This window comes from Rhinolophus sinicus, chromosome 4, assembly GCF_057876585.1.
Source record: "Rhinolophus sinicus isolate RSI-liver-muscle chromosome 4, RSI-T2T, whole genome shotgun sequence".
NCBI classification, from domain to species: domain Eukaryota; kingdom Metazoa; phylum Chordata; class Mammalia; order Chiroptera; family Rhinolophidae; genus Rhinolophus; species Rhinolophus sinicus.
The window spans coordinates 34,441,509-34,464,930 of record NC_142504.1 but is presented as its reverse complement, the minus strand read 5'-3'; positions in this window follow the sequence as shown (position 1 = coordinate 34,464,930).

The window sequence follows — 23,422 nt, the reverse complement described above, 5'->3', positions numbered from 1 at the left end:
TATTCATTCCACTTATACAATGGAATTTTAACAACAAAAAAAGAACTATTGATACAAGCAACAACGTGGATGAATCTCAGAAACATTTTGTAAGGAAAAGAAGCCAGACAAAAGACTACACACTGAAGTTTTTCTTCCTCATTTATATAAAGATATAGAGCAAGTGAAACTAATCTGTAGCAGTAGAAATCAGATTAGTATTCATCTGGGGCAGGAGGTAGAGTGGGATTAACTGCAAAGGGGTATGAGGAATCTTTGTGGGATTCTCTCTCTTGGTTAGGGAGGTGATTACATAGTTAGGTACCATAAAACAAAAGTCATCAAGCTGCATATTAAAATCTGTGCATTTTATTGTATGTAAATTACACCTCAAAGAGTTGATAATAAAGTTAAATATGGTAGGTGACTTTGTACATGACATGACATAAAAAGTCGACTGCATGTAGGCAGACATGCATAGGTGTTAATTGTAACTCTGACATTAAATGGGCTATGTTACCTGGAACAAAACGCTTAACTTCTATGAACTCCCATATTCTTATTTGTAAAGTAATGGGTTAGACCAAATCAGAGGTTGTCAATCTTGGCTGCACATTACAATCACTTGGGAAGATTTTAAAAAGTACTGATGTTCGGGTTACATGCCCAAAGATTATCATTTTAGTTGTCCTCGACGTTGGGCTCAAGTACCGGCATTGTTTCTTTCCAGCAACTTCTTAATTGATTCTAATATGTTATCGGTGTGAGAATCTGAGCTTTAGAAAGTTTGTTCAAGGAGAAGTCTGCAGTTTTGTCTCTACGGAAATTAGCTCTGGCCTCTAAGAATAGCATCATTGATTATTGGACTATGGCTCAGAAATTATGAAAACTGGAAGAGATGCCTAGAAAAATATAATAAGTGATATATATATATTTTCTAAAATGTTAGATGAAGAGTCATTTTCTATTGAAGAATAAATATTCAATAACCAGTCCCAGCTTTTCCCATCATTATCCCAGACTAAATGGATATAAAAGTATATTATCTGATCTATAGAAACCACTTTCTAAGATAAAAATAATCAGAATATTCTTGAATTTTATAAAACTTCAAATTCATTTTGAATTTGTATTAGTTCAAATTTCCTTTTGTATATAATAGGCAACTGACTATTTGATGGCCTATCCAAGAGATAATTTAATTTCTAGGCTCTTAAAATGACTGAGGCATCTATAGAAGAACCTTCTGTGATAGTTCTCAGTGAATCATCAGAAAGACTCATGAGTGTCTAACTGTCATGCATGGCGGCCTGCAGGGTCTCTACTCCCGCTCCCCACATAAGAACGCAGGATATGGCTAGGCCAAAAGGGAACACCCACGGAGCCATAGATAGGGGAGTTATACCACTATATTCTCGCTGGCGGCATCTGCGTCTCGCAATCCGAGGTTGCTAGCTCAGCCACCATCTTCTTGCTAGCCCCCATTTTCTGCTAGCATAGCCACGGCAGTTATATTAGTGGCCAATGGCTCACTGGTTACAGCTGACGGCCAACTAGCCACAGCTGATGGCCATCCAATCACAGTTGATGGCCATTTACTACTTGAGCCAGCACCTTTCTATGTGAGGCCGAGAGCCTGGAAACTGCTTTCTGGGGCTATGTCCCCACACTAACATTTTGAAGGTAGTCAAAATATGATTCAGTTTGGTAATTCAAAGAGTAATTATTCTGTTTGTGGATTTTCCAGATGCTGTGGATCCCTTATTTCCTTGGTGGTTTGACCACCATTTTGTCCATTTCTCTATTGGAAGAGAGGCTTCGACACTTGAGAGAAATCAGGTTGTAGTTAAATAAACCTGTTTGCTTGGCAAATAGCTCCATTTGGGGGAAGAAATGGAACCTGTTTTTCAAATAATGGCTTTAGAATTATCCTAAAAACATTATTACAAGCTCTCCACATCTTGACGCTATTGATTTGATGTAGTGTGTGTGTGTGTGTGTGTGTGTGTGTGTGTGTGTGTGTGTGTGTGTTGCGGTGGGGGACAGGAGAGAGATGGTTTTGATAAACAGTAGACTCTTTTGACAACTCAAACCTGAAACCTGGGACTAATTCTATCTTTAAAAGCTGTTATTTGCCAAAGCAGTTATTATTACTATTTTTTTTTCGATTCAACTTGCTACCTCTTAGTTATTGAGTAGCTATGAGCACAAGTCAATGTCACTCTTTTAAAAATTACCCCAATGGGGGCAATAAAGGTCTTGGGGGAAAAAAACCCACACTGGTACAATAACATATGGTCTAACAAATTCACAATTGAGTGACTTTTCTTGCAGCTGTGGTTCAAATTATAGGCATTTCAGGTGCTTAATGGTGACTTTAATTTACTATGAGGAAGTGTATGCTGAGCATCTGGAAGGACATGATTGTACTTTAATCATTTTGATTTAGGTGACACTAATTACAAGTATCATCATGGTCTGTGGAGAAAACATTGGTTTTACTGTTACATGCCAGGACTCGTTTCTATCCTCCACCAGGGATTTTTTTTTTTCTTGGACCAAGAGGGGTTAAATCACCTTCTTAAAACTTCCTTTGCTATTTCTGTGCCTGGCATGAGCATGGATTCGTAATAATGGAGCAAACTGGTGAATTTGCCTAGCTAAACTAACACATTAAAAGATTAAGAATAGTGGTATTTAAGGAAACTTTAAAATGCAGGGTTCGTTTGCCCTGGAAATTTTATAGCTAAATAGGTGTAGCGACTTGAAAGACCTTGGAATAACATAAACTGTTTCTGTCTCTGACCACGGAGGTAGTTCTGTGAAAAGCTCCGCTAGGTATCCTGCCAAGAAGGCAGTAAGTATGGAGTGGGGCAAACGCCTACTCTGAGCACTTCAGTCATTCTATTTCCTGTTTTAAATGTATAGAATAGAAAAGTTAGAACAATCACTTCACTCCAAATCCCAAGAAGAGATTTAAACTCAAGATCAAAACATCTCTGCCAACCAAAAGGCTTTTCAAACTAGAAGAAAGATCCAGGAGATATGAGTAAACATACTTCAATATGGAGACACAATTAAGCATACATGGCACATGGGAGGTATTCAATAAATATTTAGTGAATGAATAAATGAGAATCCCAGCCAATCAAATCTTTATTAGAAACTGTTTGTCTAACAGGTCCTAGAGCTTTAAAGTATCTTACAAATATGAGCACCTCAATGATTTAAAAAATAGGTAGAATCCCCTAAAAACACTTTCTACTGAAACAATCCAACTCTGTTGCTGGCTCTGCCAGTATTACTTTAGAGCTCTGGGCTCCCTGAGTCTCATATTTTTCATCTGTGTATGAGGACCATAACATATTTTTTCCTTCCTCACCAGGTTGTGGTGAAGATCAAATGAGCAAACAACAATAATTCATAAACTGAAAAATGCAGTGTTTTCTATGTTATCCGATATATGTTTTCCCATTCAAAGATGGCCCAAATTCCTCTGTTCCTCTCCCACATACATACTGATAAAAATATTTGAGATTCAGGCACTGCATTTTTTTGGGACCTTATGGGTTCATTCAGAGAGATTGTACTCCATTATTTCAGAGGTGATCAGGCCCAGTCCTGTTTAGCTGGATTTGTTCTCTCTTGTTTATATGCTTTGAAGCAATTTCTCTCCTTATTAGCACATCCTTCCAAGGAGAGATAGCAGAAATTAAAGGACAGCATCATATTTTCTTAGAGTTAAAAAAAAGCAGCAAAGGGATGCCGGTTGGCTCAGTTGGTTAGAGCACAGTGCTCATAACACCCAGGTCACCAGTTCGATTCCCACATGGGCCAGTGAGCTGCGCCCTCCACAACTAGATTGAAAACAACGACTTGACTTAGAGCTGATGGGTCCTGGAAAAATACACTGTTCCCTAGTATTCCCCAATAAAAAACAAACAAACAAACAAACAAATGCCATCAAAGATCCCAGTCCAGACCCTCCTGTTACCTAAGCATAAGTTCACAAAGAGAAAAGTTCCTTGATCAAAAGTTCCTTGACCATATCTGCATGTAGCAAAGCTAGGTGCTCCTGAGGTCCCTGTCCAGTGCTGTTTTCATTTCTGTAGTGTAATTAATTTGGCCAATAAAAATGTTTTTGGCATAGAAAGTTTGAAGGCCTTAGTTAAAATCGGAACGATCATTTCCCCAACCCTTCTTTCCTCTTTTTGCCTTGGCATTTGAGAAGTGGCATTGTTTGAGAAGTCCCAGAGCCTGTAGTAAAGACACTTAAAGCTATCGATGCTTTGCCGCTTTTTGTTTCTGTCCTTTAGTTTCATTATTATCGAATCCATAAAACACAGATTCCATGAAGAGAAACTGTTAATACTAGATGCTTTTAATGTCTTGGTTGTTAAAAGAAAAAAAGAAAAAAACTAGTAACTTTAATATACTCAAATTAGAGTATATTCTGGATTGATAACTTTTAAAAATATGTACTTAAGGAGATTTATGCTATAGAAATTTGAACTAATTATTCCTCTGGTAAAGGTATCATAGTGGCAGTCTCCCAGCAGAAATTCTTCCCTATCCACTTAGTCTACCAATCATGCTAATCCCATTCACCCTGCCAGTGTGTGGTTGGTTTACAAAAGGCATGTGACCTGATTCTAGCCAATGATCTATGAGGGAAGGTCAGCTAGGAGGAGTTGGGATTTCTGGGAAAGATTTCCTTCCTCCTAAAAATTTCATAAGGACGACATGGCCTCTTTTCTTCCTGTGGACAGAGTCATGTCTGGAACTGCTGCATCCATCTTGATGTCCATCTGTGAATGAATCCAATGTCTGAACATTGCTGAGCTAAGGGAGTTGTCAGAAAGGTGGAGATAAAGCCCTAAAAAACTGTCTCTAGGAAATGGTAAATTATTTTAACCTGTTTAATAGAGGTTTCCTTTTAACCTGTAGCTGAGTGGCATCCTAACTAAAAATTTGGTTGATAGAAACTCTAACTTTATCATTGATAACCCACCCTTCACACTCTCATCTCTGTGAAAATGCTTCAAAACAAGTAGCTTGCTGATACATAGTTATTCCCTGCAAATTTCTCTGGAAGGAAATGTGGACCTCAGAGTAGAGCAATAATAACTATTCTTAAAGACTGTTACTGGATAATCTACTCTGCTTGCTTCAGGCAGGTTGGATACAGGGTAAAATGAATCAGACATAAGCAGGGGGGAGGGGATCAATCAACAAGTCTTTACTGAATGTCTAATAGTGCCCAGAATTCTACCAGAGATTTAATAAAGAGTAGGTAAATTATTTATATTATTTTCATGAGAAAGACTGTTCATACTCAATTATCCATTTCTAAAGGAAGTATTCTTAATTCCCAACTTGATAGTTCTTAAGTTGTTAGTACCTAGTGCAGAGAAATGTGCTTGATGAACATGTGTTGACTTTTCTTTGCTAGCCAACATGAAGGCAGCCGGACCATGCCAAAATCAGCACTCAAACTATTTCTCATAAGTAATGATGATAATATTCTTTTCCCTTGTAGTACCTTTAACCCAAGAAGCTTAAGCCTATATAAACATTTGCCCAACAATACACAAAATATCAGTATTTGGTTGATGGGGAAATTCCACGAGATGCAAGAACACGGAAATAAAAATAGAACCCAGAATCTTGACTCATAATGGCCTTTCAATCTATTGTCCCTACCTAACCATTGAAGAAAAATAAAAAATTACAGAGGTTTCAGCAAGCTAAACAACTAAGCTTTTCCAGCCCCAGCTGATGATTCATTATTTCTCTTTTCCTGCCTTTTAAAATTATTTTTAATTTTTAAATTTGCATTACATCTTATTTTTGACAGTGGGAGTGTGGAATGCCAAAGGATGGGGAAACTCATCTGATTACGACTATCTCAAAGTCTTGAGTCTGCCAAAAATCTTGGCAATATTTGAGGAATGAGGTTTCTTTGGATATTTACAGAGCTTCCTGTTGAACTAAAGTACTGTCAAAACAACCTTTCTCATGGTTCTTAAGTAATTATCTTTCTAAGTTGAAAAGGAAGAGAAAACAATGGAATCATATTTTGGAGGAATAAAAAATGATGATGCATTAAATTTCCAATATTCTGAGGTTCAGCAGATTATGAAGAGAGCTTTAAATTCCACTATTTGGGGCATAGGATAAGTCAACAGAAACTAGGCAGAAGTTGAAGAAAATTTATAGTGAAATTAAGATTTCATGACATTATATTTAACAGACAACAAATTCTCTTTGAACACAAATGGAAATTAATAAGCTAATTATATATTAATCACTTCCAAATAAAGTAGACCCACCAGGACCTCAACTTGGCAACATTTTGATTAATCCATTGTTAGTTGATTAATGATTATTGTTTGGATCCATAAAAGCTTTGAATTGATCTATCTTCTTAGAAAGTAATACTGTATTTAAAAATAATTCTATTTAACTCGTTCCTTTTATGAATCCCTCCATTTAGGTCTGTGTTAGCCAGGGGTCTGATTCTCTCCAGCAGTAAGCTCTCAGAAAGCAGCTTGATAGTGAAGATCTTACTAAAATGCATGTATCCCCACATTTGCCTGCAGCTGAGTTCACAAACAGAGTACAGAGGAAGATGCAGATTTTCCTCTAGTTCACATTTTGAGCTTCCCATCAATAACTCTCAATCATCCTTGCCAGGGACCTCTACCGAAGTTGTGACATTATAAACTGCAAAAAAGAATACATGAAAGCTGAAGCTTAATATGGAAACCCAAGATATCACAGGAAACAGATCTAGATTTAGTAGACTGTACCACTAACATTTAGTGGAACGCCAAATTGTACGTATTACTGTCATTTTGGTTTTATTTACTTATTTATTTATTTTGATTAGGCAAGATCTGTTCATCTGTCCATCTCTGGTTGATAAACTTGCTCTGAAATAACAACTGGTGGGTAATTTCTCATTTTTAAATAACTTTATTATTACTTAGTACACTAACTGCTCATCTCACAACTGCCATATGAAATAACTTGGACAATTATTATCCCACCATTGTCACTTACTCTAGGTGGCTCAGCTACTGAATTGGTATTAGAATCCAGTCTCCTGATTTTTTTTACCCACTTATCTTTTCGCTCCACCATTTTTATTTTCTTACAATCCTGAAATATTTGTGGATTAGAGCTTATAACCTAATTCGTTTCTATTAAGATATTGTTACTATCTTCATGTTTATTTTTCTGTACTATCTCCATAAGAACTGAATCATCACATAAATTTCCATTTTAGGCATAATTTCTCATTCGTGTTGCTATAAATTATTCAATAGATTTATGCTGTATTCCAAAGGCTGATGTGCTTCATTGTGGAGTGTATCTCTTCTGCACTTACAAACCATTCAAGATAAAAACAACTGCATGACATTATTGTTACCAAGTTACTATTGGACCAAGTCTGCATGACAAAATCTTCTATAAAATCTTTAAAACTTTCTGAAATTGCTATAAGCTACCCCATTAAGGGGGGCGGAAATAATAAGAAATTTCACACTTCACTCAGCTGTTTGAATGGTAGAGCCAACTTTACTACTTTACCATGAAAAAATATTCAAAGACCAACAAACCTATATAAGTCTCTTCATTATTATGTTCTCTGCTATAACAAAGTACTTTATCTGGCATCAAAATTACATTAATACCCTGTTCACACTGCTCTTGCAAGAAACAAATACTTCTTTGTGTCTGAGTTTTCCACATGGTTGCCTTGATGAAACATATGCCTTTGGAGGACAAATATATTGATGCAAGTAAAAAAGAGCAAATTAATTCCAGAACATAGTGAGAGATAAAAGATGCCATTTCCCAATTTTCTGAAATGCAACTTATATAAAATGTCACACTAGACTTTATTTGGGGAGGAAAAGCATGTTGCAACTTCATACCCAACAATTTTTCTAATTTGACATTTTGTCAATTCCAAAAATGCTGAACAGAATTGTGGGCAACTTCCTCCCACCACTTCTGCCTAGCCCATTCAGTAAATCTTAATGTTATTATTGAAGATGAATGAGCCACCCAAGGTTTTAACAACTTGATTCCAAAAATCTCTGTAATGTTTTGGTACAAATGCAAAGAGCCACATTTTGAAGTTTCCTAGATCAGCAAGAATTCTCTTTCCTGGGAGGACTTGTAAATGCTTCCTTTTTCTGGTCAAGCTGGGATTCTACAAACCCTCCTTGAAAATGTTGGTATCCCTGCCAGATATTGGAGAATAAAAGGAAGAAACTGTAAACCTTTCTTAATTGTTATCCCAAAAAATTACCCGTAAGCACATATTTCATTGAGTAATTATTTGCTGGCACACAGGATCCAATAAAAGAGATTTTTACACACGAATACGATGCTTTCACTCTCAATCAGCACAGCTAAGCCTCTCTGCTTCCACATTTTAGAATGTAGCTGAAGTCAAAGTATTTTTCAAATAACTGGATGAAAAGTGAAAATTAAAACACGTTTTAACAGTTATGCATGGAACAATCTGAATGAATGAAAGATTTGCGCATTTTTGTTTTCATTCAACTCACCTGCAGCAGTTTGTAAGGTTAGGCATAGGCTTGTATATGACCATCGTATCTGGCAGAAACAGCATGCTGACCCTGAAATTCTGATATGACATTCAGTTTTTTAAAATAATACACACCTCTGGCATCACCATGCAGCCCAGTTCTTGATGTACACAGGGCAATTCATAAATAATGAGTGGGTAAAATGTAGGAATAGAGTGTTGGCTGTTTGGTAAGTGATGCCTTCCTTCTCTTGCAGACATAGCCATTCAGTCGCATACAGAGCGCCCTTGGGAGAAAAAAATGAATCTTTATGCTTATAGTCAAAGTGCAAGTTAGAAGAAGCAGAGAGAGGATGGAAACAAATGTTGGTCAAAACTTAACTAAATTGGTGGTCATTTCCTATTCCGACTTCGGAGTTTGTCTCTGTATCAGTCAAGGGAAAAATAACAGGAACTTAATGGAAATGATAACTGCTTTAACCCCAAATTTAAAAAAGAAAGAAAACTAGACCATAACCCTTCTCTGAAATTTGAAAATTGGTCTTGAAATAGTTTGGTCCACAGTATTTGGGAGTTGAAGTGGCACCATACTGCATCCAGAGTAGAAGGACTTTTGCAGGTTTGCAAAACATTTCTATATCACCAAACAGTTAGAAATCTCCCTGGGGTAGTATTTGCCCACCATATCTGACTCTCCCCAAATGTTGGATTCAATTGATTTCGAGGGAATTTTGACTAGAAGTAGGATGTGAAATCTCAAATCCCATCTAAAACTTAGAAGAAAGGAGTACACTTTTCTTCCACTTTGACTTTCTATTCACAAATATTCTCTATCTTGTTAAAATAAATTACAAGATAAATTATAGCGTGTAAAGTAATAAAACAGAAGAATCTAATAGATCTTGGGTGTCAAAATTCAAGCACAGTCAGCCATAGGAATGAGTCTTCCATTAGAAATTTTGTTTGTGTTGGTTTTATCAGGTAAGGAGAAAGGAATAAAATACAAATGGCTGCAATATAATAAAAAGAGATAGACTACTATGTGACTATACTTACTAGACAATAATATGTGAGTAATAAAACAGTTTTGCTAGTAGGAAGGAGAGGTTGGAGGGACTCCGGGGAGGCTTCCTAGGAGAGAAAACGGGATTTATTGAATACTTACTACAGGTCTACTACAGGTAGTGTATTAATAGTTCAAGCACAAATTATTTAGAGGTATGATTTTTTTTATGGACACAGTTCATCCTAAGCTTTATACCATTTTAGTTTTTTGAATGGTTCATGCTCTTGGTGCTCTATAAATGGATGAATCAAGTTCCTCAGGCCGCTTGCCTCTGTATGGCTGGGAATCACCTTTAGACGAGAAATTGTCTGGAGTTAGGAGAAATAGCCCCCCAAGTCAAAGGAATTGGGTTTTATTCCCCATCTTGTCTTTAATGCACTACAAGACCTTTGGTGGTTAGTGTGCAACTGCAACCTGCACTAGAGCACTAGAGGCCTGACTCATGCACACCAACTCACATTTGAAAACTGGCTATTTTAGGGGAAGAGTCAAACAAGTTGCAACTGAATAAATATTAATTCATTCAAATGCCTCATCATAAAACCTAACAGGTGTAAGATTTGACTCCTGATATACTGGTATCAGGGCTGTGGGATCTCTTTCCTCTCTGTTACTGTTAATTGTTAGCTATCTAATAAAACTCTAAATTTATATCCTTCTATTCCTAAAATGCAGCATTCCTTATATAGGAATTTTCCTAAGGAAATAATCTATATAAATTCTGGCTATAAAAGTGTTCACAGTAGTGTGCTTTATAATAGCCCCCATTTAAAGCATCATAAATATCCACAAATGTGATATTTATTAAATTAATTAAGGTTAAAACAAGATATAGTGGGAAATGATATTTAAAAAGAATGAAAAGAATGTCAGTAGGAAACTCCAGGGGCCTATCCCTTAACAAGAACTCTGAAGAGGCTGCCTAAAACTATCAGAACCAAGTTTGTCAGAACTCTGAAAGATAGTCAAACATTTACAGCAGCCAAGTAAATGCTTAATCAAGAAAGGGGTAACTGAAACCCAGTAAGAGTACTTTGTAGTGTTTTAACTTACCTTTGCCCCATGCCACCCCCTCTGGCACAATGGCAGTCTTGAGGACAGCAGCCCACATCCCTAACGTGGATTCCTAGTGCTGGTGGGAACAAAGAGGACTTTATTCCAGATTGGCAGAATGAATTTTTTTAAAAAACGATCTAACCATATGCTGTCTATAAAAAACTCACCTTAGATCCAAAGACAAAAAAAGATTGAAAGTGAAAAGATGGAAAAAATATATATTCCATGCAACTAGTAACCAAAAGAGAACTGGGGTTGCTATACCAATATCAGATAAACTGGATTATAAGTTTAAAAGGGACAAGAGACAAATAAGACATTATATATTGACAAAAGTGTCAATATACCAAGAACACATAGCAATTATAAACATATGCACATCTAACAACAGAGCCCCAAGATAATATGAAGCAAAATTTGAAAGAATTGATGGGAGAAATAAGCAGTTCTATACCAATAGTTAGAAACGTATGCACTCCACTTTCAATAACAAATAAAACAACTAGACATAAGATTAATAAGGAAATAGAGGGTTAGAACTGTACCATAATCCAACTAGATCTAACAGACATATACAAAACATGCTTCCCCAAAACAGCAGAAACCATTCTTCTGAGGTGCACTTAGAACATTTTCTAGGTTAGACCATACAGCAGACTACAAAATGAATCTCAACAAAGTTTAAAAGATTGAAATTATATGAAGCGTTTTCTCAGACCACAATGGAATGAAACTAGAAGTCAAAAACAGAAGGAAAACTATAACTCACAAATATGTGGAAATTAAACAACACATTCAAGCAACCAATGGATCAAAGAAGAAATTACATGGGGAATAAGAAAATACTTAACTGAATGAAAATAAAAATGAATCCAAGGACTCTGATCCCAGATTAAATAAAACCGTTAAAACTAAGGTAAAATTATAAGTATTGACGTGGAAAGATGTTTAAAAAGTTTAAAGAGAAAAATCTGAAAAATGTAGGTGTATATAGGAGGGTCCCATAAAAATACTTCATACACATGCATTCACATAAACAGAAAAGCACCTGAACCCAATCATGGCAAATGTTTGTTTTGATTATCTTTAATTGATCACTTTTGATATTATGTTTATTTTTGCTTTCTGTTTTTCTATATTTTCTAATTGCCCCCAATAAATATATATTACTTAGGTTAATCTTAACATTAAGGAAAAATAAAATTAAATGAAAAACAAATACATGCTATTATGAGAAAATGATTGGACATGCAGTTTTGGATAGAATTATTTCTTCAGTTACTATTTTTTAAAAAGATTTTTATTAAAAAAACAATTAATATACAATATTACATTAGTTTCAGGTGTACATAATAGTTATTCAACATTTATATATCTAAAGAAGTGATCACCATTATAAGTCCAGCAATCATCTGACTCTGTACCAAGTTATCACATTATTGACTATATTCCCCAGACTATACATTACATCCCCATGACTTATTTGCTTTATACCTGTACCTCTTATATTTATCCCTCTTATTCCCCTTTGTCTTTTCCCTCTTTTTAAATTTTTCAGTTACAGTTGACACTCACTATTATTTTATATTAGTTTCAGGCATACGCATAGTGGTTAGACAATTATATAATTTAAGAAGGGATCCTGCTGACTAGTCTAGTACCCACCGGCACTGTAGATAGTTATTACCATATTATTGGCTGTATTCCCTATGCTATACCTTATATCCCGTGAGTACTTTTAACAACTAATTTGTCTTTAATCCCTTCACCTTTTTCAGCCTGCCCCTAAATCCCCTCCCATCTGACAATTATCAAAATGTTCTCTGTATCCATGAGTTTGTTTCTGTATTGTTTATTCTCTTCTTTAGATTCCACATATAAGTGAAATCACATTGCATCTGCCTTTCTCTGTCTGATATACTCCACTCAGCACAATGCCCTTGAGGTCCATCCATGTCGCCAAAGATGGCAAGAATTCATTCCTTTCCATGGCCAAGCAATATTCCAGTGTATATATATGTACCACCTCCTCTTTATCCATTCATCCATCGACAGATACCCAGGTTGCCTCCATTTCTTGGCCATTGTAAACAATGCTGTAAAGACCATATGGATGCACACATTCCCTCAAAGTAGTGTTTTGAGTTTCTTTGGATAAATACCTTGAAGTGGGATTACTGGGTTCTTCTTTGTTCTTCTTACAGCCTTTGTTTTAACGTCTATTTTGTCTGGTGTAAGTATTACTACCCCAGTTTTTTTGTTTGTTTGTTTGTTTGTTTCCATTTTCATGAAATACCTTTTTCCATCCCCTTATTTTCTGTCTCTGTGTGTCTTTCAATCTCAAGTGAGTCCCTTGTAGGCAGCACATGTAAGGATCTTGTTTTTTATCCATTGATCCATCCTATGTCTTTTGGTTGGAGCATTTAATCCATTTACATTGAAAGTACCTAATTATTGATAGATATGTAGTTATTCCCATATTATTAGTAGTAATAGTAATAGTATTTAAAAGTCACTCTAAGATTCCTTGTAATTTTGGTTTATTGTTGATGAACTCTTTTAGCTTTTTCTTGTCTGCTCTTTATCTCTCCTTCAATTTTAAATAATAGCTTTGCTGGGTAGAGTAATCTTGGTTGTAGGTCCTTGGTTTTCATCACTTTGAGTATTTCAGGGCAATCCCTTCTGGCCTGCAAAGTTTCTGTGGAGAAGTCAGCTGGCAGTCTTATGGGAGCTCCCTTGTACGTAACAACTGTGTTTCTCTTGCTGCTTTTAAGAGTCTCTCTTTGCCTTTAACCTTTTAATTATGATGTGTCATGGTGTGGGCCTCTTTGGAACTCTCTGTGCTTTCAAGGTTTGTATATTTATTTCCTTCACCACGTTGGAGAAGTTTTCTGTCATTATTTCTTGAAATAGGTTTCAATTCCTTGATCTCTCTTCTCCTTCTGGTATCCCTATTATGTGAATGTTGATAACTTGATTTGTTGTCCCAGAGGCCCCTTAAACTATCCTCATTACTTTGGATACTTTTTTTCTTTTTGTTGCTGTGTTTGGGTATTTTCTGCTTCCTTATCTTCCAAATCACTGATTCAATCCTCTGCTTCATCCAGTCTACTGTTGATTCCCTCTAATGTATTCATCATTTCAGTTATCATATTCTTTATTTCTGACTAGTTCTTTTTTATGTTTTCTATCTCCTTTTTATGTTTCCTATCTCTTTGTTGAAGTTCTCCCTGGGTTCACTGAACATCCTTATAACCAGTGTTTTGAACTCTATGTCTGTTAGATTGCTTGTCTTCATTTTGTTTGGTTCTTTTTCTGGAACTTTGCTCTGTCTTTTGTTTGGGATATGTTTCTCTGTGTCCCCATTTTGGCTGCCTCCCTGTGTTTATTTCTATGTATTAGGTAGGGCTGCTCTGTCTCTCTGTCTTAGTAAAGTGGCCTTATGTAGGGCCCAATGATGCAGTCTACCTGGTCACCAGAGACAGGTGCTCCAGATGAGTCCCTTGTGTGCGTTGTGTGTGCCCTCCTGTTGTAAGTCAGCCTTGGTTACTGTTTGCATGTCAATGGGATTGACCCTCAGGCTGATTTGTTGTGAGGATGGTTGTGACTGCAGTGGAGGAGCTGTTGTGCTGGGGCTGACCCTCCAGAGCAGGATTCGCTTTAGCAGGGCTCTGGTCCCTGACCAATCTGCCCTTTGGGCATACCAGCCCCAAGGCCTCCTATGAGGGTTCCTACCACAGGCCAAGTTCAGCTGCAGCCTGTGCCCTATCTGGGGCCACCTGGCACAAGACACAAAGCAATCTGCAGATGGCCACTACCTGTGCTGAGCTAGGAGATGCCTCAAATGTCCAAGCTGCAAACCAAGGCTGACTGTCACTAGTGGTGGGCTTAGGGCTCCCCAGCCAGCAGAACAGGACATGCCAAAGCTAGATGCTGCTTGTTTGGGTTTTACGAACCTTTGAGAAATTTTACGAAAGTCTGCAGCATGAACCAACACAGGGCATTTGTATGGAAAAGTCACTGGAAGTGGCTTAGATAGGCCCGCAAGTTGAGTGTAGCTGGGTCTCAGAGAATCAGGGTGAACAAATGTTGTTCACCAGGTTGATGGAGATTTGGATATGGCTGCTGCCTGCATCTGCATGCTGGGAGGGGAGAGGGCTCAACAAAGAAGCAGTGGCTTCCATCAGCTCTTCCTCTAGCCTTCGCCCTGCCACCAGACAAATCAGTTCTTCCCCATATGTCCCTGGCACCTTTTGAACTGCTGTCCCAGCACTGGAGCTCAGAGCAAATGAGTTTGCCAGCGAGTAAGTCCATGTGTGGATTCTTTTAGAGGATTGCCTTGGACTGCAGCTGTCATCCATCTCACTCAGCCGCAATCTCCACTGGTTTCCACAATGAAAAGTTATGGGGACTTCTCTCCCAAGCACTGAAACCCTGAGCTGGGGAGCCTGGTGTGGGGCTGAGACCACTCACTCCTCTGGGGGAAAGATCTGCAACCGAGATATTCCTCCCGATGTTGAATGTTCACACACATGTATTGGCCAGCTTGTTCCATGTCTCCACCCTCCCCACTAGTCAGCAGGTGGCTTCTTCTGTATGTTAGGACTTCTGTTCAGTTAGATTTCAGGAGATTTTCAATGATGGTTGTTCTTTAGTTCTAATTTTGATATGGTCGTGAGAGGAGGTAAGCACAGTGTTTAGCTGCTCTGCCATCTTGACCAGATCTCCCCCAATTCAGTTACTCTTTTTTTAAAACATAAAGTCACCGAAACAAGCAAAGGAAGAAAGAGAATAGACATTTTTTTTTTTTAAGCTAGCAAAATGCTGCATGCATCGAACAGGCAAATTTCAACAAAATTGTTATACGAGTATAATATAGGCTTTTGAAGAATTTTCAACAGAATATTTAGCTACTGCCCTGATTTCTCTTTGATGATTTATAGTTGGATAACTTAGGCTTCAAGGAGAAAGTAAACCCTAACATTAAGAAGCACTATATCAGGTAAATGATTATTTCACTGCTACCAGTATTTGGAGCAGGCATTTCAGGATGATTGATCCTCTAGGGAAAAAGAAAGGAATTTCCCGTCTTTGACAATCTGGGGCTCTTGAGGACTGTTAGCAGTTCTTGCTTTGTTTCACATTGTTGCAAATCCAGTTTTGCATTAGATTAATTTCAAGGATAAAAATTTTTATGGGAATATAACATCCAAATACATTTTCTCTCCAGAGCCTTGTCTTTATTCTAATATAAGGAAACTTTTATCATCTCAAAGTCATCTATAAATTTGGTAAAGAAAATCTCAAGTCATAAAATGCAAATCAAATCATAAAGTACAGACTTAACTGGTAATGGAAAAGCAAGAAGAGGCTTCTTTTGTTCTTTTATTACTGAGCTGAGTACTAAATATGGATCATCACTATAAAAGAATTAAGCTTGAGAACTGTTCTGCCCCATCACAGATCAGAGAACAGAGGAAGTGATAGCACTCTGTCCATTATTTTCTGTGATATAAGATGCTACTTGGTGAGCAAGTGTTTTTAAAATTCTGAACTTAAAAAATACAAGAATAATATAAGAATTCAACTATGTTTGTAAAACACTTTAAATTTCTCAGAAGAAATCCAGTTACATGTGACCCCTGACATTTCTATGCCCTGCATCCTGTTTCTCACTAACTTTGCTCTTAGAGGATAGGACCTCATCTTTTTCCATATCCCTTACGCACTATGCTGCCTTCTTTAGTTTTCCACAGCACTTAGCTAAGCAATGGGCCTTCCCCATTTTTGTATGTGAAGTATGCCTTCCTGTTTGGCCACAAGCAGGAACTTCTTATGTGTCTTACCTGTGATTGAAATCTATTTTATGAAAAATAGTAACATGAACTTGTGTATTAAATTCAAGGGAGGAAAAAAAAGTGACAAATTGTAATGTCTCAGAGCTACCTAGAGAGATATTGCTGACTTCCTCCGATGGATGAGGCCCCAAAAATCCAGACAAAAATCATCTGGCTTTCTTCAAATTCCAGAGGTTACTTCTGACTTACACTGTTGGAAGAAGAGCTACCTGGCTCCTTTTTTTTTTTTTTTTTTTTGCTTGTCTTTATCCCCTTTCATTATACTGTGGATACTTTCACAGTCAGAAACATTTCCTCAAACATATCCCTGTGTCCTACATGTATTAGACACAATGAATTTTGTGAATTCTTGTTTCTAATGGTTTCCTGCAGAGATGGGAATCTAAATAGGCACTGGGGGCAGAATCCAGCCATGAGGCCAGCGTAGGCTCTTCTCTGATTGCCAGTGTGGTGGCAGTTGACAAAGCCAGTAACAAAATCAGAGGGCCCCCTCCATGGGCTATGCCGGTGTTTTATCCCCTACAGACCCACAGCTCTTTAATACTCAACCCATTCGTATTTGCTCATCTCAGTTTCTACCACAAAGACAGTTTTTGTAATAAGATTGACTTCTATTATTTTTCTTAGAAATCATGTGATATTTTTTGTTCTTCACTTTTAAGTAACACAAATCAACAGAAAAAAATATGGAATATAAAAAATAGTGTTCAGGGACAATAATAAATATTTTATTTAATGTCAATTGAATATTTATGACTGAGTGTCGTATTCAGTACATTTTTTCTTCTGTTAAATCCATTGTTCTAAAAGTAGAATATAGAGATAAAGCAAGTATAGAAATAGTGGGCATGACACATAATAATACTGTACCTTACTCAGTTGATAGTGTTGAATTCATGATAAATTAATAAGTAAATAGTCCTTCTAGCATAGATTTGTGTGTCATTATATGAGTCTGTTTCTTAACTTTCTATTTTATTCCATTAGTTAATATGTCTATCCCTATGATAGCTCCACAATGTTTTAACTTCTATAGTTTTATATGGTGCCTTGATATCTAGCACAATATGGATCTTGTCGTATCTTTGGAAGATACCAAAATTACATCTATATCTCCTTTCTGAACCACACTTTGATTCCTTTTTAGAAATGGAATAAGATGGATGTTACACAACACCAGGACACAAACACTAATCAGGAAGTTTCAATTTCCCTCTATTTCTTATCAAGTAGAATGCCAGGTAATACCCATATACATATTTCCTGCTATTTTTTCAACCCTCCCACTGGATGAGAGATTCTTCAACAATCTAAACTGTTCTGAGTCTCAGAGCTGGCACTAATCTCTCATTAATCTCAGAGCTGCCCATGTTGGGCAGAACAATAGGAGGGTTGTTTACACTGCAGCCAAGTTTCTGCAGGCATGACTGAGCTATTGAACTACTGGGAATTTTCTCATTCATGAACATAGTATATGTCTTTATTTGCTAAAGATTCTTTGTTGTTTCCAAAGATGTCTGTACAATTTCTTGTAGGTTTGTCCCTAGGTGCATTGCATTATTTATTCCTAAAATAGAATAAAATTTATTCTTAAAATAAATGAAATATTTTCTTCAAATACATCTACTAACTGGTAATTGATTGTACATACGAAAGTTCTTGTTTTTTGTGTGTGTGTTTGCAGTAGTCTTTTGGGGGATGATTTTATTGAAGAGAAGTTTATCTGCAGAAAAGTGCACAGCTCAATAAAGTTTCACAAACTCAATACACACGTATAACCAGCACCCAGGTTGAAAAAAGATACCTCCCTCATGTTCCCTTCCCACCACTACCTCCACCCCAAGGGTAATCACTATCCTAATAACTTCTAACACCATGGAATAGACTAATTTCACCTGGTTTTGAATTTCATATAAATGAACTACACATTACAAACTCTTTTGTATCTGGCTTCTTTCTTCTCACATTATGTTTGAAAGCTGAATCCTTATTGTGTGCAATTGACATTTGTATATTCCTATTGTTGAATAGTATTATATTTTGCTAATATACAACAATTTTTTTATCCATACTATTTTTATGAGCATCGGGTAGTTTGGGGCTATTAAAAATAATACTTCTGTGAATATTCTTGAACATGTCTTGTGTATTTGATCTTATTCATTTTTGTTGGTTACACACCTAGGAATGAAATAGCTTAGTCAAGGTTTACTAGATACTGCCAAACAGACGTACACAGTGATTGAACCAGCTTATAGTTTCACCATCAGTGTATGAGAGTTCCAATTCAATTTAGTATACAGCTATCAGTGTTCCAGAGTTCCAGTTGTTCTGCACCCTTGTTAACACCATGGTATTTTGTGCCCTTTTCACTTTAGCCAATTTTTTAGTGTAGTATTGTGTAGTACTATTATACTGTGGCTTAAATTTTGCTCTTCTCTGATGGCTAATGAAGTCAGACACCTTTCCAAATGTGTATTGACCATTGGATATCATTTATGAAGTAACTTTTGTTCATTTTTCCTTTGTGTCGTCTATCTTTTTCTTATTGCTTTATAGGAGTTCTTTATATATCCTGGATATGAATCCTTTGTCCGATGTACATATTGTCAGTATATTCTCCCACTTGAAGACTTTCTTAGTGGTGTCTAATTTTTTTCTTTGTGTTTATTGTTTTTTGTGATGAGTTTTTTTTAACTTTGTCTATTCCAAGTTAATAATGATACTCAAGCTGTTGATTTTTAGATGTCACCCCCATATCTGGCCACTTTATTAAATCTTTTTATTAGTTCCAATTGTTAAGAGATAATAGAGATCTTTTTTTTTTTCTTTTTTTTTTAGGTAGGTAATCATATCATCTGACATTACTGACTGTTTGAGGTCCTGCTTTTTCATATTAGTCAGGAAGTAACTGAAACACAGGACTAAAATTATACTCATACACTGATGGTGGAACTATAAATTGGTCACTGTGTACATCTATTTAGGAGTAAATAATACAGAATATATTCTTTTACATACTAGAAAATTTCAAGATCTAGTGGTTGCAAGTACAGCAAGTTCCAGCTGTTTTAATGAAAGTGCCTTTGCTTTGTTATATTCCTGGGTTGACTTTGTCTTCAGGCTGGTGGCCAAGTGTTGCAGCAAGTCTTGGTTTGCTAAGAAATTTGTAAGAAATATTTCACTGTGATTGAATGTTACTTTATCTACTTTTATTGAGTTAATACTATTTTATTCCTTTAAAGTGCTGATTAATATATCAATGTGTTTTCTAGTTTTGAACTATCCTTGAATTCCTCAGATAAACATATTCCTTATATTTTATTGTTTTAATCTCCTGCTGGATTCAAATTTGCTAATGTTTTATATAATATTATGGATTCTTTGTTTATAACAGAATGGGCCTATAATTTTCTTGTGTGGTCCTCAGCTTAATTTGGCATTAGGGTTAAGCTAAATGGCAGAATTCCTCATATTTTTCTGTTTTGGAGCAATCCAATTCATTAGAAATTACAGTTGATGTCATTATTCATACATTCTCTATCTGTGAACTTGCCTACCAATTAAAATTGCTTTGTAACCCTAAAGTTAATCATTATAGCACTCTGTGGTCATTTGAAGACATACACAGAGAGGTGAAAAGTTTGAGTCAACCTACATGCATGTTCCCAGCTGGAGTTGAGGAAGAGGATGCTCTGCCTTCTTGATTCAGTTCTCATACTGTGACCAAGGGTCTTTTTCGTGGTCTATTTAAGTGCCATGTATTTTGCATTTTTGTGCTTTATGTTGGTGATTTTGCAGTTTGAAACGGCCCCCAAGAATAATGCTGGTATGCTGTCTAGTGTTCCTAAGCACAGGGTGGTGTGATGTGCCTTACAGACAAAATCTGTGTGTTAAATAAGTTTTGTTCAGGCATGAGTTTTTGTGCTGTTGGCCATGAGGTCAATGTTAATGAATCAACAGTATACATTAAATAAAGTGTCTTTAAACAGAAACATACATAAAACACAATTATGTATTGATCAGTTGATGAAAATATTGTGGCCAGAGGCTCACAGTAAACTAACCCTGTTTTTCCCCTAGGAGCGATGATTCAATACTCACTAATTCAGTGTTAGCAGTGACTTTGTAGAGCATAACTACCACAAATAATGAGAATTGACTGTACTTGTTTGAAGAGTTGACAGAAGTCACTCTAGTGTCTTTTGTAGAGATAGATTAATAATTATCATTTTAACTTATTTTCTGGTCTTGGTCTATTCCAGTATCCTACGGGGCCAATTTTAGTAATTTGCATTTTCTTAAAAAGTGTCCATTTTGTCTGATGTTTACAATTATTAATGTTCCTTTTTATAATGTTTTATTCCCCTATGTACATTGCATTTTTGTTCCTAATTTTGTTATTTGGGGTATCTCTTTTTTCTTTGATACCTGTCAATGTCTGCCTTTAAGTGTTTGTCTATGAGTATTTTCATATAATGAGATTTTCTTTTGTAATTATCTTTGCTGTGTATTTGTTTTCTGTTCCCATAACATCTTCTCTTATCTTCATTAACTCCTTCCTTTTCTTTCTTTTAGTTTAAAACTTAGTCAATTTGTTTTTATTATTTCTTATACCCTAAAATAAAATAATATTTAAGACTTTAAACTTTCAGATTCCTGAGCTCTGTTTCTGATATATGAAAGAAAATTTTGGAATTTGGAGATGTTTTCTCTCCCACAAAAGGCTGACCTTCAAAATTATTGCCTTATTAGACACAAAAAACTTTATTTGAGGTTGAGCAATGACTTTATTATTCTAAAAGACATATATTCTGGCCCTGAAGCACTAAAACCCATTGATTCAAAGGAAGGGAAATCACATGACATAATGATTTAAAGGGAATTAAAAATACCTTGACTTAATATTTTAAAAAATACCTTGATTCCTTGATTCTGATTGATTAAATTTTCTGTGGCCCAATTAATCTGAACTTCATTTAGCAGCTTACAGAAACCTGCTGTGGTAAATTATACTGTTTCTTTACCATTCTTTCTTCCCTCCTCAGCCCAGGAATATTTTTAGCAGAAACACTTCCCAATGTCACTAGCCCAGAGTTTGGCTAGGTGACTTGCTTTGGCCAATGAAATGTGGGAAGACATAACATGTACTACATTCAAAGGTATAAGTGTGGTTTGGTTTGCCCTCTTGCGTTCTTGCAATCCACCATGAAAAGATACTGTCTGACGAAGCCACAGTTTCTTCATTCTGAGTCCCAGAATGAGGAGACATATGGAACAGACCTGAATCCAACCCACATCCTGGTGCCAAACCCAGCCCAACCATGTCCAGTGGAGACATACCCTATCCATAGATCTGTGAACAAGAAACCAATGTTTGTTGTTGTAAGTCAACTGAGATGTAGTATTTTTGTTTTGTTTTATGTGTGTGTGTGCATGTGTTGTTGTTGTTGTTAGATAGTGTTACTGCAGGAAAAAGCTAACTAACACAATAGTCATGTAGTAAATTATTCCTGTGTGCTCTATATTTTCCCTGGTTCATATTATATATCTGATTGTTGAGTTTAATCAAGTCTCCATATGAGTTGGCAAGGAAAAGTAGTTTATACTGTATAGTTTTGCAACCACACTTGAGTGAATATAGTGGAAATATATCTGACCCTTCCTATTGGATCAGAAATATTTCGACTGGTTTCTACTAGCAGATCAGGAACCTAGCAAGGCTTCCTACTTCACCTTAGAGTATAGCAACTCTTGACAGGCTTTATGTTGGCCAAGAATAACATACAATCCAGTGGGAAGATAAGTACAGCAACTTCTCATGACCAGCTGTTCACTTATATAGCTCCAGCACAAGGGTATCATCCTATCAGTGTGATGGGAGATGAGTTTTGGTATTTACATATAAACTAGGGATGAGTCTTGGTATTTACATATTATCATGGGTATCTATTTCTTCCACCTTATGTTGACATCTGTGATGGCCTTCTAAATAACTCAGGGCATCAGAGGGTTGTTCTCTCCCACAAGCCAAGATAACTTTGGCAAACACATCTGTATAATGTGTGCACTGGGCACATTTCCTTGTTGAATTATTCAATTAAATCTGATAATGAGAGCACATTGACACAGTTAAACACTCAGGTGAATAAAGGATTCACTTTGAAGTGCAGCAATTTCTGGAGTCATCTGTGTGTTAACAAGTGATGCTCCTCAGTGCCATCATCTAGGGAGGCAGAAACCTTAGAAAAGGTAAACTAGAGTTGAGCATGCTGGAGGCCTTTTCTGGCATGATTTCAAGGAGACGAAAGATGGAGTCAGTTTCCAATGTTGATCAGAGCCATCAATCTTTTTAGAATAATATAATGAATTTTAAGAGACAGAAAAATGACTCAGTTCTTAACTGAATCTTATTCTTCTGAACTCTAATGGGACATAGAGAGAGAAACACAAGCATAGGTATCAACACATCTGATTTCTGATCTTCCCTCTGCAAAACCTTATACAAACTTGGACAGTTTTCATCTCAGTCCTCACTCTGTAAAATGGGAGAAAATTGACTGGCCCCACATTATCACCATAGCACATATTACAAAGCACCAACAAAACTTTATGCAAATAAAAGGCTATCCAGAAATCCAAATTTGGGTAATGGCTGTTATTTAAATATATTGTATACATTATGAAACACTTGCCCATTGCGCAGGCTTTCTCTACAATAAGGGCATCATTATGTCATTACTAACCATGGTTTGGCACTTGGCAAATGCCAGCTTCTATTTTTATTAGCCTGTCCTGTCTCTCCAACTAATCTATACATCTTTACAAATAACTCTTAACTCTCTTTTAACCTTCACTACTTAGCACAGTATGGAAAGCACAAGGTAGGTGTTCGTT